Source organism: Typopeltis vanoorti, chromosome 18 (genome assembly GCF_054136105.1).
Source record: "Typopeltis vanoorti isolate ZY-2024b chromosome 18, IOZ_Tvanoo_1.0, whole genome shotgun sequence".
Lineage (NCBI taxonomy): Eukaryota > Metazoa > Arthropoda > Arachnida > Uropygi > Thelyphonidae > Typopeltis > Typopeltis vanoorti.
Window position 1 is genome coordinate 38538275 of NC_143566.1, and position 18819 is coordinate 38557093.

Consider the following 18819-nt stretch of genomic DNA (forward strand, 5'->3'; position numbering starts at 1 on the left):
GACATGTTCAGAGGTAGCAGAGAAGAAAAAGATAAGTTTCGTTATTTTTATTAGAGTTTTCTACTTTAAATAACACAACATAAAGTAATTTGCAGTTGGGGAAATTCTGCTTAAAAGCATACTATATTTTTATATAGTTCTAGTAGTTCTTACTACTTGGTTCTTTGTGCACTATTTGAATGATGGCAGCAGCCCCAGCTCACTTAACTAATGGATTATCACTAAGTCCTTCCCCATTTAAGGACTACATTTTGCATAGTAGCATACCAGAGGATTTTGTAATATGTGGCATGTTTGCATTCCAGCAGTTGAATATCGGACAGGTTAGAGATCAGAGAGTGCAATGTAGAAGATGTAAGAAATGGGAAGGACTCTGCGAGTTGGAGATTAGTATAACAGACCACGGCAGCATTGCATCAGAGGTGGGAGAATACTGACCTAGAGAGAGACGAGTAGTTTGATAGGGGGTGAGGATAACAAGCGAAATTTAAATGAAAAAATAAAAGTGGAGAATGTGGAAAGTTTGAATGATTGTGAAATTTTCGGAGATGGTCTTAGTTGGGAGGATGAATGGCAAACAAGAGTGGGTAGCTTGCAGAGAGATAGATAGATAGATGCACTGAAAGAGGAGGTGAAATGTTTCAGGAATGAGTTGAGAAGCATGAAAGAAGAGATTAAGTGAATTCAAGCGATGAATGCAAAGCAAATCAGAGTAAGAGTGAGAGAGTTATTGGAATGATAGAAGAAGAAGAGAGAATAGAAACAGTAGAAGAGAGGGAATGAAAAAAATGCAAGGGAGTGCTGGAACCAGGAATAGAGAGATGCCAGGACAGCAAGTAAGTAGGGGAACAAAGAAAGAAAATGTTAGAAGAGAGAGAGAGTGTTGGGGGGGGGGGTGCAGGTGAGCAAGGAAGGAACAGAGTGGTAAGAGGTGTGATGTATGGTGACTCAATGATCCATGATGTGCAAGATAGAATGCCTAAGGAGTGTTTGCCTGGAGGAACAATAGAAAATGTGGCTATGCCAATTAATCGTGGTGAAAGGGTGGATGAGATGATTGTGATGGTGGGCATGAAAGATCGAGATGTATTATTATTATTATTATTACTATTATTACGGGCAACTCCAGGGAGTCATTAGACTCATCGAGGGAGGCCCCAAATCATATTCATCACAACTATTTGACATTCATACAGTATCTATCATACCTCGCCTTAAACTCATTCACTGTCACAGCATCCACTACAGACTCAGGGAGCGCATTCCACTCATTCACTACTCTAAAAGTAAAGAACCCAGCTCTAACACCTTTACTAACCACACTTTTGCCCAGTTTCCATGGATGTCCCCTAGTCCTCCCACAACCAGCCCTGTTCTCAAAAATATCTTCTGAATTAATTTTATAGAAACCCTTCAGTAATTTGAATGTCTCAATCATATCTCCCCTCCTCCGCCTATCAACCAATTTTTGCAACCCACAAATCCTCAACCTGTTCTCATACGGTTCATTCCACAGACCTGCTATCATCTTGGTCACTCGCCTCTGGATCCTCTCCACCTCCTCCCCATCAAGAAGAAACCTAGGTGACCAAATCTGAGCACAGTAGTCTAGATGGGGTCTTATTAAGGCTCGATAGAGAGGAACAATAACCTGCTTGTCTCTACTTGTCAACGTATTCTTCAGCAACCAAGTGATTTGATGAGCTGTTTTGGTCACTTTTGCAATGTGTCCCCTAAATTTCAATTCCTTATCTACCAACACTCCTAAATCTCGTGCCTCATCAATTTCCTGGAGCAGGGTTCCACCAATGCAGTAAACTGCCTCCAATCTTTTCACCCCAAAATGCATAACCTTACATTTTGCCACATTAAACTGACATCCATTCTCCTTAGCCCAGGCCTCCAATCTATCCAAATCATCCTGCAAAATTTTGACGTCATCTGCATTCACTATTGCCCTACCCAACTTCGCATCATCTGCAAACAAATGAACTGTTCCTCTCAGATCATTTCCTATATCATTTATGAACAAATTAAACAGCAGTGGTCCAAGAACAGATCCTTGTGGTACACCACTAGTCACAGGCCGTCTTGTGGACTCTACTCCCGAGTAAACCACTCTCTGATATCTCTCCGTCAACCACCCTCCTATCCATCTCACCAACCCTATGTCCATTCCCATATGCTGCAATTTACTGATTAGAATTCCATGTGGAATCCTGTCAAAGGCCTTGGCAAGGTCCAGTAGAATCACCGTAAACCCATTACCCTTATCCAGTTCAGCCGTCACTGTGTTATAATACGTGAGCAAGTTACTGAGGCATGACCTACCCTTCACAAAACCATGCTGTCCCCGATACAGTATCCCATTTTCTTCTATCCAATCTTGTATTTTCCTCTTGACTATTTTCTCTAAGACCTTGACAATGATTCCTGATATGCTAATCGGTCGGTAATTTACAACAGCAGTCTTGGAACCACCTTTATGCAGTGGAACTATTTTCCCCTATTTCCACCCGCTCGGGACTAACCCAGACCTGAGACTCAAATTAAACAAAATGGTCAAGGGTACTGACAATTCTTTAGCTGCTTCTCGTACAACACGAGCTGGTATACCATCCAATCCCACAGATGTATTGACATTGAGGTTATGCAATAGACTACTCACCTCCACTTCATTAACCACAATTCCCGTATAATCTACTGGTTTATTCGTTTCTGCAATGTCACCACCTGGATGATATACTTTTGCAAAGTGCTCACTCAGTAACTCAACTATCTCAACTGATTCAGTTACCTCCCTACCATCGGCATTCTTTAAAATCAATCTGCCATGTACATTTTTCCTTTTACTTGCTACATATCTAAAAAACTGTTTAGGATTCTCTTTAGCCTGCATGGCCAATGTTCTTTCATAATCCTGTTTTGCTTTTCTTACGACACTCGTCACCCTTCTGGCCTGCGCTTTATACCGTTCATGTGCCTGCCGGTCACCCTTCTCCTTAAATTCCCTCCATAGTTGTTTCTTTTTTTGCAACTCAAGCTTAATGGTGTTATTCATCCATTTAACCCCTACTTGATTTATTATTCGGACTCTAGGTATACAGTCAGCCATTGCTTCATGCAAGCACTTCTTAACTACCTCCCATGCACTATCAACTTCTAGTCCTTGCAGTTGTACATGCCACGGCACTGAACCAATCAAACTCCTAAGCTTGTCATACTTTCCCGCCCGATAATTCCACATGTACCCTGTCTTAATTGAAAATTCTACACCTTTAGCCACCTCCCAAGTTAAGACCCTATGATCACTCTCACCGATTGGTGGCAATGTGGTCATATTTGTTACAGCCAAATCTTCAGATGTAATTACTAGGTCAAGCACTCTCTGACCCCTAGTATTTTCCATTACATGCTGTCGCAGATAGTTATCCCTTAATAACTGCATAAAATCTAGTTCCTTCCTCCCGTGTGTCCTCTCCTCACTCCAATCAATGCGACCATAGTTGAAATCTCCCATAATAATTACCCTCCTTCCACCCATTTCTTCTATTTGCTTGTGCATACTGTCACCACCATCTTTTCCATCACCTGGTCTATAGCAGCACCCAATTGTATATTTAGTTCTGCTAGCCACAATCTCACACCAAATGGCCTCAAATGTGCTCTTTTCTCTATCCTGCAATTCAACTTCTATTCTCCTTGGCTGGAGCTCATCAGCTATCATCAACAATACTCCTCCCCCCATTTTATTCTCTCTGTCATTCCTGAACACACTATACCCATCACATTCAATCCCACTAGTTATATCATCTACAGTCAGCCATGTTTCACTAATACCTATAACCTGTGGTCTGGAAGTGCCAACCATGGCCAAAAACTCTTCCTTCTTGTTCCTAATACTCCTAGTATTAGTGTACATGAATTTAAGACCCCCATTAGCCCCAACCCTACCTTGATGCCTTATATTAACTATCCCACTCTGATTTGTTGTCCTTATTTGCTCTGGCATATTATATTCATTCTTACATTCAACTGCCTCCATAAGGACTGTATCTCTACCCCCCCCCCTAACAAATCTAGTTTCCCTGAATTTGCACATCCACTACATTCAGCAACACTTTCTCAAGTCTTCTTACACCGTAACCATTCAAATGCAAGCCATCCATCTTATATAGATCCTTTCGCCCATCAAACTCACTCCACACATCCACAAATTCCACACCACTCGTCATACATAACCCATGCATAAAGTCATTTGCAATTATAGCCCTCCTTTTAAACATTTCACTGTCATACCGTGGCAAAAGACTAATCATTCTAACTCTCTCACTCTTTTCTTTTGCTACCTCAAACAATTCATTCAGGTCTTCTATCATTTCCATTTTATCTCCTTTCAAATCATTCGTACCTGCCACAACAATAATTTCTTTCACCCTTTCCTTTTGCTCTCTAATAGACGCAGTTACGTCCTTTATGGTCGCACCAGGTTGGTACGATTTTGTCAAATCCTCTACTAACACACCTCGTACTAACGAGTCTCCATACAGCACTCTATCCTTCATTTTGTTCATGTTCACATTCATACGTCTATTTTTCCTGTCATACCTTTTATTATTGGTTGGTTCATTCAGTCTACTTTTGTTCATGCACTCTAGCTGCTGTTTTGCTCTTTCTATCACACTATTCAACAACGCGATCTCACTCAATGCATCTATCTCATCTTTTTTGTTCTCTGAGAAACCATTTATACTATCATTCACACTTTCTACATTCACACTCTCACAATTTTCATGTACAACCTTGCCGTTTCTTGTCATATCCCTATTTCCTTCATTCTGAAGGTTGACAAAAATATCACACTCACGATCAGAAATACACTTCAATTCCGCATTCTCCCTACATTTTCTACACACATTCAATCCTTTATCATCATCTAACCACACTCCGCAAAGTGTGGTTAGATGATGTCCGCAAAGCGTACATTTCACAGCTAGTACACTGACTCATTTCTTTTATGCTACCGTTCTTTGATAACGATGGCGAACCTTCATTACTGGCCGCCATTTTCCTACGCACAGGTGCCATATTTATCTGTAACGTGTTTTGTCAAATTAAACGTTATAACACACCAAAAATAGAGCACTAATATACGCAAGGCAAACAAAACAAAACTACACAATATTAAGTAATTTGTATCGATAACTGAAAATGATACTTATCTTATCTGGAGCTTGCACGAACACTACTCATTACGAATTCATCTAGCGGCGACTTCCCGACATAGATTATGTTATAAAACACTTTAGTACACTAACCACGTTAATAAAGCTTTAATAATATACCAAAATTAAACACTTAAGTCCATTAAATTGAATCCAAAACACCAATAAATCAACAAAAAACACAAATCTCTCAGGAGCTCTCCGATAGCACGTCCGTTCACCAGCTGAACGGACGTGCTATCGGAGAGCTCCTGAGAGATTTGTGTTTCGGGTGGATCGTGTATGAATGAATCGGGTGGTAAGAGATCTGAGGTTCATGCTTGCAATTGTAAGGAAGAAGAATCAGAGAGGGAAGATTGTGTGTGTGTGTTGCCCAGGTTGGATAATGACGAGCTGAGGAGAAGAGCATTAATAATGAATGGCATGATAGCCAGAATGTGCCAAAGGAGAGGCTTGGAATACATGGATGCTTGGAGGGCATTTGAGAACAGAAAGGAACTGTATATGAGAGACTGCTTGCATTTGAATGAGGAAGGACGTAGGCATCTAGAGAGATTGCTGTTCTCTTAAGATGTGTCAATGCAGGAAAACCAGAATTATCAGGGTGGATGGTAGCAGTGGTAGCCTCCTGTGTGAATAGTAGCTTGGGAGAAGGGGAAATACATCAGGTAATTCAGAATCCAGTGGAGTTTGGAGGGGATAATGATAGGTATAGAAGCAGTGACATTTTTATTCTTTACACTAATACCAGGAGTATCTGGTATAAAGGAGATGAATTGGTGGTGCTGATAGCATCAGCTTCTCCAAAGGTTATTGGGATCTCTGAGCGACGTGGTTGATGGAAGATTATATACTAACAGGAATAGAAGTAGCAGGGTACAGCATTTTTCTACAGAATAGGAAGGGAAAACATGGTGGTGGAGTACTGCTTATGATAAGTGGTGACTTATGTCCTCTCAGAGTGGAGGATTGGGGTGGGGGGGGGGGGGGAATGGCACTAATGGTTTTGAAAGCATATGGTGTGAGGTGGGCAAGACAGGATATTTACTGGGGTGTTGCTACAAGCCAGGGAGCATAGAAGGTGAGGACCAGGAGATGTTTTAGTCAGCTGAGCTTGGCAAGTGCAAGAAGAATGATTGTTATGAGAGATTTTAACAATAGCAATATAAATTGGGAAGAGGAAACTGAATGTAGTAATAAGGGAATGGAATTTCTAGAATTCTTGAGGGACAAATGTTTTAGGCAACATGTAATAGAAGGAATATGGAGTTAGTTTTGGATTTGGTCATAGCATCAGAAGAGTTGATTATAACTGAGATAACATCTCTGTCTGGAGTTGGAGAGAGTGACCATGTGGTTTTGACTTAGAAGATGAATATGCAGGAGTATCAAAGAGAAAGGAATGTATATGGAATTATAAGACATGATTATAATAGTCTTAGATATCAATTTGGGGTAGTTCCATTGAGGATGGAATTGGAAAAGCAAGATATTAGTACTTGGGAAATTGTGAAGGAATATTTATTAACGCAATAGTAAGCTGTATACCACAAGTGAAGAAGAAGAGGACACAATTTGGTGTAAAGTGGATGACAAACAATATCAAACAGGAAATTATTATTATTATTATTATTATTATTATTATTACGGGCAACTCCAGGGAGTCATTAGACTCATCGAGGGAGCCCCCAAATCATTTTCATCACAACTATTCGACATTCATACAGTATCTATCATACCTCGCCTTAAACTCATTCACTGTCACAGCATCCACCACAGACTCAGGGAGCGCATTCCACTCATTCACTACTCTAAAAGTAAAGAACCCAGCTCTAACACCTTTACTAACCACACTTTTGCCCAGTTTCCATGGATGTCCCCTAGTCCTCCCACAACCAGCCCTGTTCTCAAAAATATCTTCTGAATTAATTTTATAGAAACCCTTCAGTAATTTGAATGTCTCAATCATATCTCCCCTCCTCCGCCTATCAACCAATTTTTGCAACCCACAAATCCTCAACCTGTTCTCATACGGTTCATTCCACAGACCTGCTATCATCTTGGTCACTCGCCTCTGGATCCTCTCCACCTCCTCCCCATCAAGAAGAAACCTAGGTGACCAAATCTGAGCACAGTAGTCGAGATGAGGTCTTATCAAGGCTCGATACAGAGGAACAATAACCTGCTTGTCTCTGCTTGTCAACGTATTCTTCAGCAACCAAGTGATTTGATGAGCTGATTTGGCCACTTTTGCAATGTGTCCCCTAAATTTCAATTCCTTATCCACCAACACTCCTAAATCTCGTGCCTCATCAATTTCCTGGAGCACGGTTCCACCAATGCAGTAAACTGCCTCCCATCTTTTCACCCCAAAATGCATAACCTTACATTTTGCCACATTAAATTGACATCCATTCTCCCTAGCCCAGACCTCCAATCTATCCAAATCATCCTGCAAAATTTTGACGTCATCTGCATTCACTATTGCCCTACCCAACTTTGCATCATCCGCAAACAAATGAACTGTTCCTCTCAGATCCTTTCCTATATCATTTATGAACAAATTAAACAGCAGTGGTCCAAGAACAGATCCTTGTGGTACACCACTAGTCACAGGCCGTCTTGTGGACTCTACTCCTGAGTAAACCACTCTCTGATATCTCTCCGTCAACCACCCTCCTATCCATCTCACCAACCCTATGTCCATTCCCATATGCTGCAATTTACTGATTAGAATTCCATGTGGTATCCTGTCAAAGGCCTTAGCAAGGTCCAGCAGAATCACTGTAAACCCATTACCCTTATCCAGTTCAGCCGTCACTGTGTTATAATACGTGAGCAAGTTACTGAGGCATGACCTACCCTTCACAAAACCATGCTGTCCCCGATACAGTATCCCATTTTCTTCTATCCAATCTTGTATTTTCCTCTTGACTATTTTCTCTAAGACCTTGATAATGATTCCTGTTATGCTGATTGGCCGGTAATTTTCAACAGCAGCCTTGGAACCACCTTTGTGCAGTGGAACTATTTTCCCCTCTTTCCACCCCCTTGGGACTGACCCAGTCCTGAGGCTCAAATTAAACATAATGGTCAAGGGCACTGACAATTCTTTTGCCGCTTCACGTACGACACGAGCTGGTATACCATCCAATCCTACAGATGTATTGACATTGAGGTTCTGTAACAGACTAGTTACCTCTACCTCATTCATCACAATTCCAGTATAAGCTGTTGGTTCCTCCATTTCCGCAAGGCCACCACCTGGATGATATACTCTTGCAAAGTGCTCGCTCAGTAATTCCACAACATCGACTGATTCAGTTACCTCCCTACCCTCAGCATTTTTTAAGATCATTCTACCATGAGCATTTTTCCTTTTACTTGCAACATATTGAAAAAACTGTTTGGGATTCTCTTTAGCCTGCATGGCCAATTTCCTTTCGTAATCTGCTTTTGCTTTTCTTACCACCCTTGTTACCATCCTGGCCTGAGCTTTATACTGTTCATGCACCTGATGGTCACCCTTCTCCTTAAATTCCCTCCACAATTGTTTCTTTTTTTGCAGCTCAAGCTTAATAGTGTTATTTATCCATTTAACCCCTACCTGATTTATTATTCGGACTCTTGGTATACAGTCAACCATTGCCTCCTGCAAACAGTTCTTGACCACCTCCCATGCACCATCAACATCCAGCCCTTGCAGTTTTACATGCCATGGCATTGAGCCAAGCACACACCTAAGCTTGTCATACTTACCAGCCCGATAATTCCACATATACCCTGTCTTAATTGTAAATTCGACTCCTTTAGCCACCTCCCAAGTCATGACCTTATGGTCACTCTCACCAATTGGTGGCAACAAGGTCATGTTCGTTACAGCCACATTCTCAGTTGCAATTACTAGGTCCAGCACTCTCTGCCCCCTGGTATTTTCCAATACATGTTGCCGTAGATAGTTGTCCCTTAATAACTGCATAAAATCTAATTCCTTCCTCCCTCCAAATGCAGGTGAAAAAGAGGTTATGGAAGAGATATGTGGAGAGCATATGCATGAAGAATATAAGACTCGGGCCAGGAGAGTGACTAGTATGGTAAGGAAGGTGAAAGTGGAATATGAGAAGAGATTGGCCCTAAGATCCAAAAAAAATCCTTGGAAATTTTTTAGCTATGTGGCCAGTAGGAGGAAAAATGATTGTGGAAGAATGATGTTGTGGGATAAAAATGGAAATAAGAGTGACTGATGCAGAGGACATAGTGGAGTTGTTCAATAAACACTTTATTGGAATATTTCAACCTGGAGAAGTAATTTTTAATACTAGAGGGGATAGGGCAGGTTCGATGTTTTAGAGGTGCAAGAGGAGAGTCTGTTTCAAATACTGAGTACTCCGGATGTCAATAAATCTGTGGGACTGGATGGAATTTTGCATGGGTTTTGAGAGAATATGCTAAAGAACTGACAGCTCTTTTGATCTGGCTTTTCATTGAAAGTCTTGCTACAGGAAAGGTACCAAAGAATGAAAGGAAGGTAAGATAGTGCCATTGCATAAGAATGGTAGCAGATGTAAGTGTCAAATTATAGACCAGTTTGTGTTTCATTAGTAGTTGTTAAGATCTTGGAGAAATTAGTGAGGGACCATATACAACATTGGACAAATGAGGGTAATGTTATCTCTAAGAGTCAACATGGATTTGTTAAGGGGCACTTTTGTTTTAGTAATATGATTGCCTTTTATAATAAAATGACTAGAGCAGTTGATGAGAGAAAGGCATATTCTGCCATTTTTATGGATTTTACAAAGACATTTGACAGAGTACCACATGATAAGCTGATATTTAAGTTGCAGCACATGGGTTTAGATGTCAGGCTAGTGAACTGGATTCAGGATTGCTATCTGATAGGTATCAGAGAGTTGTGTATGGAGGGGCAATATCAAGGAGGCAGAAGGTTACAGGTGGGGCCCCACAGGACTCAGTGCTGGGACCTGTATTGTTTAATCTTTATATCAATGACATTGTCAGTGGATTGCAGGGGGATATTCAGTTGTTTGCAGATGATGTGAAGCTGGAAAGGGTTATTAATAATAGTGCAGATGTGATACCCCTGCAAGAAGATTTGAATAAACTGGACAGGTAGACAAATGAATAGGGATGTCAGTATAATGCAGTAAAATGTAGTCTTGAAGTTTGGGATACACCGATGGGAGGCATGGGATCTAGGGGTGATGATTGATAGAAACCTGCAATTCAGGGAACATATTGCAAAGATGGTGAAGGTAATCCAGAGGATTGCTGCAATACTGAGAAGGACGCTGACTTGCAGAGGTAAAAGGGTTGTCATTCCATTGTATAAAGCCCTTATCAGACCACACTTGAACTAGTGTTCTCTGATTTTGTCCCCAGGCTTTGAAGGGGATAAATTAACTGTGGAAAGGGTGCAGAGGCAGATAACATAGATAGTATCAGGACCAGTGGTCGCCGATGAAATTTTAAGTGGGGGTGCTGCCCATTTAAAAGGCAGAACCCCCACTTAATATTTCACCGGCCGCCACTTATCAGGACTGTACAATGTTAGTTATGAAGACAAGCTGAGGGAATGTGGACTGCAGAGTTTTGTAGATAAAAGAGGGAGAAGTGATATGATTAAGGTAGTTACAGGCTTGACACTGAGAGTTCTTTCGCTTTGTCGAATAGGGGGAATGGAGTGAGGACAAGGGCCACACCTGAAAGTTTGAAAGGAAGTTGTGAGCAAGAACATAAGGTGTGGTTTCTGTATGGAAAGTAGTTATACCATGGAATGCATTGTCCAATAGAGTGGTGAGAGCACGAATGGGCAATGGGTTTGAGGAGTTGTATGACATTGTGTTTTCTAGGGTGGTCTCCAGTAATAAGTTTTGTGATTCCATGGAGACCTGAATCATAATAATATAGAAAATAACCAACATGTCGGATGCTCTTCCACTCTGATTTGGCTGATCATCTTCTAGTTTGACTGAAATAGGCCAGATAACTCACAGAAACTTGTGGCTTTTTCAGACACCATTTTTACTATGTGGTTTGTATGTTTTCTGGAAGATATGTTTTAAAAGTGTTTTTTTTTTTCCTGAATATGAACATATTGCTGTCAAGAACAGGTGGGGAAGATTTCTGTTTTGGTGTTACAGATTCAAGATTTAGTATTTTCAATGTTCTTAGGGAGATCTTACCTAAGCAAATGTTTCTCTCCTTGTTTGCTAGGGTTTCACAATTCGGAACTTTTGTGAGGAAGGTTAATGCACTTAATGATTATGTTTACCAGCATGAGGTTGCTTGTACAATGAAAAGATTCTTAATCTTTTGAGTTGCAGATGATAAGGCATCAAAGAAGACAGATATTATTCTCTTTTTAGTTATAGATAATTTCCTGGGATGTACATTATTTCAGGTGCACAGAAATTTTTTCTAGTCTGTTTTGGTTATAAGGCCAACTGTAGATTGCATTAACCATTTAGTGGTCTGTGTGGAAATGTACATATCACAGGACTTCATTTAGAAGATAGCAAAGAGGAAAGTGAGCTATACCTTCATTTTTTATTGAGATGACTGCTAAGGTATCCTTAAGGAGTACATTGATAAACAATAAAGATACATCAGGGATTTCATCTGAGAATTGATATCTTTATTTTATCGCATTTTTAAATTACAAGGATGTATGTATGTATGCATCTCTTTTTCAGACCTCAATATCTAAAACAACACATGAAGCATGTATTGCCTTAACGATTGAGTATTACCACATTTCCTCTTGAAGCTACTAAAACAGTGGGGTAATTACTACTACTACTATTACTGCATTCTTTGTAAGTAATGATCTTGTGTGCATTCCACAAATCATGAGCTAATACTGTGACAAATGTATTTTGAGCAGATAGTAAGTGCAATAATTCTTCATTTGACATAATTTTGCACTATGCATATCTATCATTATTGTTAGATCTGAAACGGGCGACCTCACTCTAAATGAGGTCACCTTTCCAGAGTCTAACAGAAGATATCCATTAAATGAGCATACTTATCATTTGGCACAATTTAACTATGTCTTAAAAGAAATAACAACTGGCAAATTAGAATAAGAACTGTTTGTATTGTAGTTAGTGTGTTTATACTTCAATGTAATTGTAAGTTAACAAAAAGGGCTCACATGAGAGTAATAATCAGTGAATTTCTACACGTGAAAGAATGCCAATAATTCAGTAAGAAGGGACAAAGGTTACCCATTACTACAATAGCAATGTAAGCGTCCGTGTGCTACCTCTAAGAAAACATCAAGACTCGTGCATTCCCAGAATTGGAAAGCCCCGTATGAGGATTGGTGAAGTCACCCAGTCGGGGACGAATTGGAAGGGTGAAAGGAGAGATCAAACTCGGAAAGGTGGCGCTCTTGGGGAGTGTATAAAACCTGCAACACAGAATTGGAACCCCCCCCCCCCTCCCATTTTGTTTGTCCTGTATTCTCACCGTGTGCTTCGAGTGGTCATCGTAATTCAGTTCTTATCTTTAAGAGCTGATCTCCGAGAAATCCCAGTATGGCACTGCCACAGAACATGGCAAACCTTGAATGCAGGCCGTCGGTAAGGAATAGCATCGACGTAGTAAAGAAACCAAGTACCCGATCCAGGGAGAGCACGTGATTCCCACGTGGCAACAGAACCAAGGCAGCCAGAACTTCGTAAGAAGGAAGGACGGAGAAAATCCTGAAAGAACCTAAGATAGTGTAGATAAGTACTTTTGCATATTCTAGCCCTTTAGAGAGCTTGACTAACAGAAACGGAAGAAAGTGTAACTCGAATTTATGACAAGGATAAGCATGAAGAATTATTATATGTGGGAATGACTCTATACCATTAGACTGAATTCTGAGAACTATTAATTTACTGGAGATTCTGTCGTGACCTATTTGAGGGAGATTAATAACATGCCAAATACTTAGCTGGCTCCTATTAAGTTGTAAACTAAATATTTGATAAGTTAAAGGAATAGTATTATAGAGATTAAGAAATCCATGGTTATCTAAGAATCAGAAAGTGAGAGAAATGTAAGAGTTTTAATCTAGCATAAATATCAATTATGTCTTTGTATTGTAATTAATTATGAATTCATTAAATTTGTTTGTTACTTTCCATGCTTGCTTTTCTGACCATGTTGACTGACCTAGACCCTTCATAAAAAATATGAACCTGGTGATCATATACGTGTGTGGGGATATCCTAAGTAAGAAAGGAAAGTGAGCACGACCGCAAACAGACAAAAGGAAAACCTACGGCTTCTGATTTCAAGCAAATTATATTAGTAGCATCTGATGCTCTATAACCATCCACTGTCCTTAAAGCTCAGGCGCAGGAAATAAATTTGTCTGAGCGAATGTGGATGACTTATAGAGATCAGGGAATAGGTATTTTCTGGGGGCCCAAAATTTAGAAATTGTCAGATAAGCAGTAAGATCATATACTCAGTGTTAGGCAGACGATTTAGGGATATATAAGGGTTAAGGATAGCAGACAGAGGCCAACATATATAATAAGGTAAGGGAAGGGGTAGTGATCATTAAATCAAGATAGCATTATACAAATGAGAAATAACAAAAACAGACATAACATTATGTAATTTTTTTGTTAACCCTTAAATAAAGATCACTCATCTGTAGCTATGGGTTAATGGAAACCATAAACAAAACCAAGTTTTGTTTATGGTTTCAATAATGACCTCATTGATCTGCAAATGACCTCAGGCTATATTGTCTATTAACACTTGGATTAGCTTAACTATTAAACTAGTGGAACACATTAATACAGACTACTCCTCTGACAGATGAGTCCTCTCTGTTGAGATATATTTTCTTCTGGTTTCAAAATGTTAATTTTTGCAAGTTGGTATCTTTTGTTCAATAAAAATGATCATCTTAGACTAGGCTGACCATACGTACTGTTTGGAATGGGACGTACCAATCATAAATTATTATTCATAACCTATTGTTGGATTCTGAATAATAATCCAACTTAATTCACCATACCAAAGGCTGTACTTATAAAATTATTTGATATTAATCCCATGATTGTAAATTATTATTCATATAATTGCCTAGAGTTTATTTATTAAATTTTATTAATTAATCTAAAATATGTGTTAGCAATGATAGGACCTTGTGTTGAAATATTATTCTGTTTATTTTGATTATTCCTAATTTAATATTATGAGGAGTTGTGTATATAAGTTTAATATGCCTTATGTGAATTATAATATTTTAATTTTTTATTTATCACTAGTATGTAAAGGTATAATGTTATGCAATATTTCTGTTTTTATTTTATTTTGTTTGTTACTATGGAGATGGGCTAGAAATAGCTAGTGCGTGCATGGATCACGAGATATGGTATTCAACTGCAGAGAAGGAATTGACATGAGAGTGTGAGAAAGAATTTTGGGTGGGAAAAAGGAAGGGGGGTATATAAGCTGAGAGCGGAGAAAACCATGGCTTCTCTTTTTCAGGACTGACCATTCGAGGACACGAGAGCATTGAGTATAGCACAGACAGATGAGGAGAATAGGATGCAGCAAGGTGAATGCAAAGGATTGCTGTGTCTGGAACTTTAGTGCTGTAATTGGACTGTTTAAGAACTGGAAAAGTAATAATAGGCAACTGAAAATAATTCTAGAAGTTAAAGAATTACTACATGTTCCATTAGTTTCATGGAACTTTAACAGAGAGCTGAATTGGTCGAATAGTGTTAAAGAAGGAATGAGCTTTTTCCTTTATCCAAGTACGTCTATACACGTGAAGTGCGACCATTAATGTTTCGTTTATCATTGAGAAGATTTATTCTAAATAGTGTTGCCATAGTGTGCTAAGTAAATATAGTTATAAAGTGTGCCCATAGTGAAACTGATGAGCAAAGGATTTATCTGGCAAGAACTGTCCAATTTTATGTTACTTCAGTGCAGAGATATATGTGTAATTCCTCCTGTTATTCCCCACATTAACTATAACGTTTTTTGCTGAAATCAGCCAGAGTATGAAAGTGTATACTTATGAAGCATTTGTTGCCGACATTAATGTATTGAGACTTTACTGACTGTATGATAATAGTAAAAATTTGTTACTAAGAGATTTTGTGATATTGAACTCTATTAAAAGTTATTTTAATATTGTGTAAGCTATAAGTCTGATAGCAGGATGCCCATAGACTGAATCTGTAAGATGTTGTGACCAGTTAAGCTAAGACATTTATATTATTTTGTTCTCAGAATTGAATTTATATGTATAATATATAACCCTTTAAATGTTTTGTTTTGATGATTTTAAAATTGTGTTTGCCTGAATCTCTTTTACTGCACCGTTCATGAAATTATTGCACCTAGCGGGAGCGTCAAAAATAAGAGATATACTCGGTCAACGTAAGAAATAATATTGATATAAAATTAGTTGATGCTTGGTTTCACTACATTTCATTAGACTAATCTAGATATAGAGTGGTGCAGTCTAAAAATGTAAATTTCTCTATATTTAAATTAGTAATCAACCAGCAACTTGTTTAAGAACAGAGTCAAAACAAGATGGCGGATCAAAAACAAGGAAGTATGATCCAACACTATAATCATATATCAATATCATGGATACCGGTAATTTGTATAACCATGGAGTCGCATTGTTCGATACTAAATATCGATATCTGCAGTGATTTATTCAGAGAAAATAAAAAATACATGTTGGCAACACTCGTGCATCTCAGATACGGCGTCTGTTCTACTGTAGCGTTAGTTTTTGTTTTACCTGTATGCTAACCTGCTAATCGGTGGCTTTGTTATTCAATATCAGTGGTTTAAATTTCATACTTTTTAAAGTTTTAAGTCTTATTTTTTAAAGATTTTAGTCTATCCTTGCAATGTCAAAGAGGCGAAACTGCAGTCTTAATGATGATCTCCAGAAAGAATTCAAATTTATTTATTAAACTAGACAAGTTTTATAGTGATGGAACAAAAGTGGTATGTGAACATTGTAACGACCATTTTTCCATTGCTCATGGAGACAGATGTGACATCAGTCAACATCTACGTAGCCAGAAACATAAGGATACTGAAAATACTCTGGCTTCAGTTAAAAACATCAGCTCGTTTATGGTGAGATGCGGTGGTAATACTGAAAGCAACAAAATTGCAGCAGCTGAAACTCTTGTTGTTTATCATACTGCATCATGGTCAAAGTTTTGCACAAATGACTGCTTGTCGACATTGATGAATAAAATTTATGAACCAAAATTTTCTTCAACATGTACCAAATCAGAAGTAATAGAGGATTTGAATAAAACAAAAAGCATTATAGTCAGTTTAAATGCATCAAACAAAAAAAAAAAGAGATCAAACTTTTTCCAATTGTTGTGCGGTACTCTTTGCCAAATTGTGATGTTTAAGACAAAATTATAGACTTTATTTCCTGGAGAAATATTTGACCTGCAGTGTGCTATGTTGAAGGAAGTAAGTGACAAATTTGCCTTACAAAAAAAAAAAATTGTTGCTTTGCTTACAGATAACACGATCACCAAGTTTGGTAGTTGCAAAGGCAAAAATAATGTGTTTATGTAATAAAACTTTTTTATCATCTTACTTTTTCATGAATACAGAATATTACATAACCTTTGTCCCGTTTTTGCCATCCCAATGTCCCATTTTTATCTCAAAGAAATATGGTCAACCTACCTATCTTAGACCATTGAATCTAAAAACACCAAATGTTCATAACCCAGCCTTTTTAGGGAGTTTAAGTTAAATAGTTTTATCAGCTAAAAAAAATCTTTAAAAAAATATATATATATATGTATATACGAAGGTGGTCTGAAAAGTTCTTGGCCTCGACCATAGATTGCAACACTATTGGCAAGATTTTGTTTTCTAAGTTGATACATCTGTCATAAACATCCATATAAAATTGCAAGTAGTTTGTTTTATACAGCTTTCATTCAAGTAGTTTGTTTTATACAGCTGTCTGAAGCAAAAGTGTTGTCTGTATCCCTTGAAATGGATAAAATTGAGTATCGTGCAATTATAAAATTCTTTCTAAAAGAAGGTTTAATGCCAAAAGATATTCATTCAAAGTTCATAAAAGTTTACTGACACTCTTCTCCTTTGTTTTTGACAATTAAGAAATGGACTGGTGAGTTTAATCCTGGCCGTACCAGCCTTGAAGATGATCCACGTGAAGGACATCCAAAAATGTAACAACATGAGAAATCATTGATCAAGCATGTGATATGGTATTAGAAAACCAGCGGGTCAAAGTACGTGAAATTGCTGAGACTACAGGCATTTCAGAAGAATGTGTAGAATATATTTTGCACGAAGAATTGTGAATGAAAAAGCTTTGCGCAAGATGGGTGCTGTGCTTGCTCACAGCAGATCCAAACACTATTCAGAAAATCTCTGAACAGTGCTTGGAGTGTTTTAACAAGAATAAAACTGATTTTATGCATCGATTTATACTATGGATGAGACTTGGATTCACCATTACACACCAGAATCCAAACAGCATTCAAAGCAGTGGATAGAAGTCAGTTGTTCAGTGCCAAAGAAGATAAAGGCCATTCCATCAGCAGGAAAAGTCATGGCCAGGGCCGGCGGAAGCGGGCATGCAGGCGCCGCTACGAAGGGGGCACCGGGGCATGGGTCATAAGTTAATTTTTAAGAAACAAAATTTTTATAATAAAAACAAAAATTCTTAGGATGATCAATATTAAAATAAATAAGGCCGGATACACCGAATAAAAAATTTTTTAAAAATTGTATATTGCCGGCTGTTTACAATTTTGCAGCTAGAGCAGGCTAAATGTCTGCCTCCAGAATCTAAAGTGAAACAGTGAACGGTTTTTATGCGCAGAAACAAATTTTCATGCAAAACATTTATTGCTACGTAACCAGTCATATGGTACCGTAAAAACTCGATTGTAGCTTAAATATTCCAAAGCACATTACATTCGATTGTTTACTTAGGTTAAACCCATGTGAATATTGTAAAAATTAACTTTGTTTGTCTCTGTATAATTTGTTTTAGATGTCATTGTAAATAACACTCTGGAAGTTAACTGTATGTACTGCTTTAATAAGAATATGTCCGAGTGTTAAAAACAATGGCAATGTTTATATCACCGAAGCTGCATGTAATAGATCTACATGGCGGCATTAGAAAGATTGTTAAAATTTGTTTGTATGAGAAAGGCTTGCAGGCTCTAAGTGTAAACATATGCCAAGTCAGTCAGAAAGGTTCAAACAACTTTCCAATGGTCGGCAACTTACAATTAAAAGAAAGCGGAGGAGAACGAAAGACGTGCCGAACTTGAAACTTAAGATGAAAGAATCATACTGAATCTTTGGGTGTTGCCAAACTTCATGCAAGGTCTCAGAGGAGGTATAATAAAAAGGGACTGAAGCAAACAGAAGGGGCTGCATGAATCCAGAGATTGCTGCAGAAGTAGAGGGGGCCCGGTTCCAGAGACGTTCACAGAGACAGGAGAGGCTGCCTGGTTCCAGACGCTGTCAAAGAGGAGGCAGCTCGGTTCCAGACATTGCT

General features: G+C 38.5%; 1 protein-coding gene across 2 annotated transcripts in view; it reads left to right on the forward strand.

Moving 5' to 3' along the window:
- The window catches only part of LOC150096603 (DDB1- and CUL4-associated factor 11), a 346061-nt gene that overhangs the window by 257559 nt on the left and 69683 nt on the right, over nt 1–18819 (forward strand). The gene's annotated exons all lie outside the window — the stretch shown is intronic.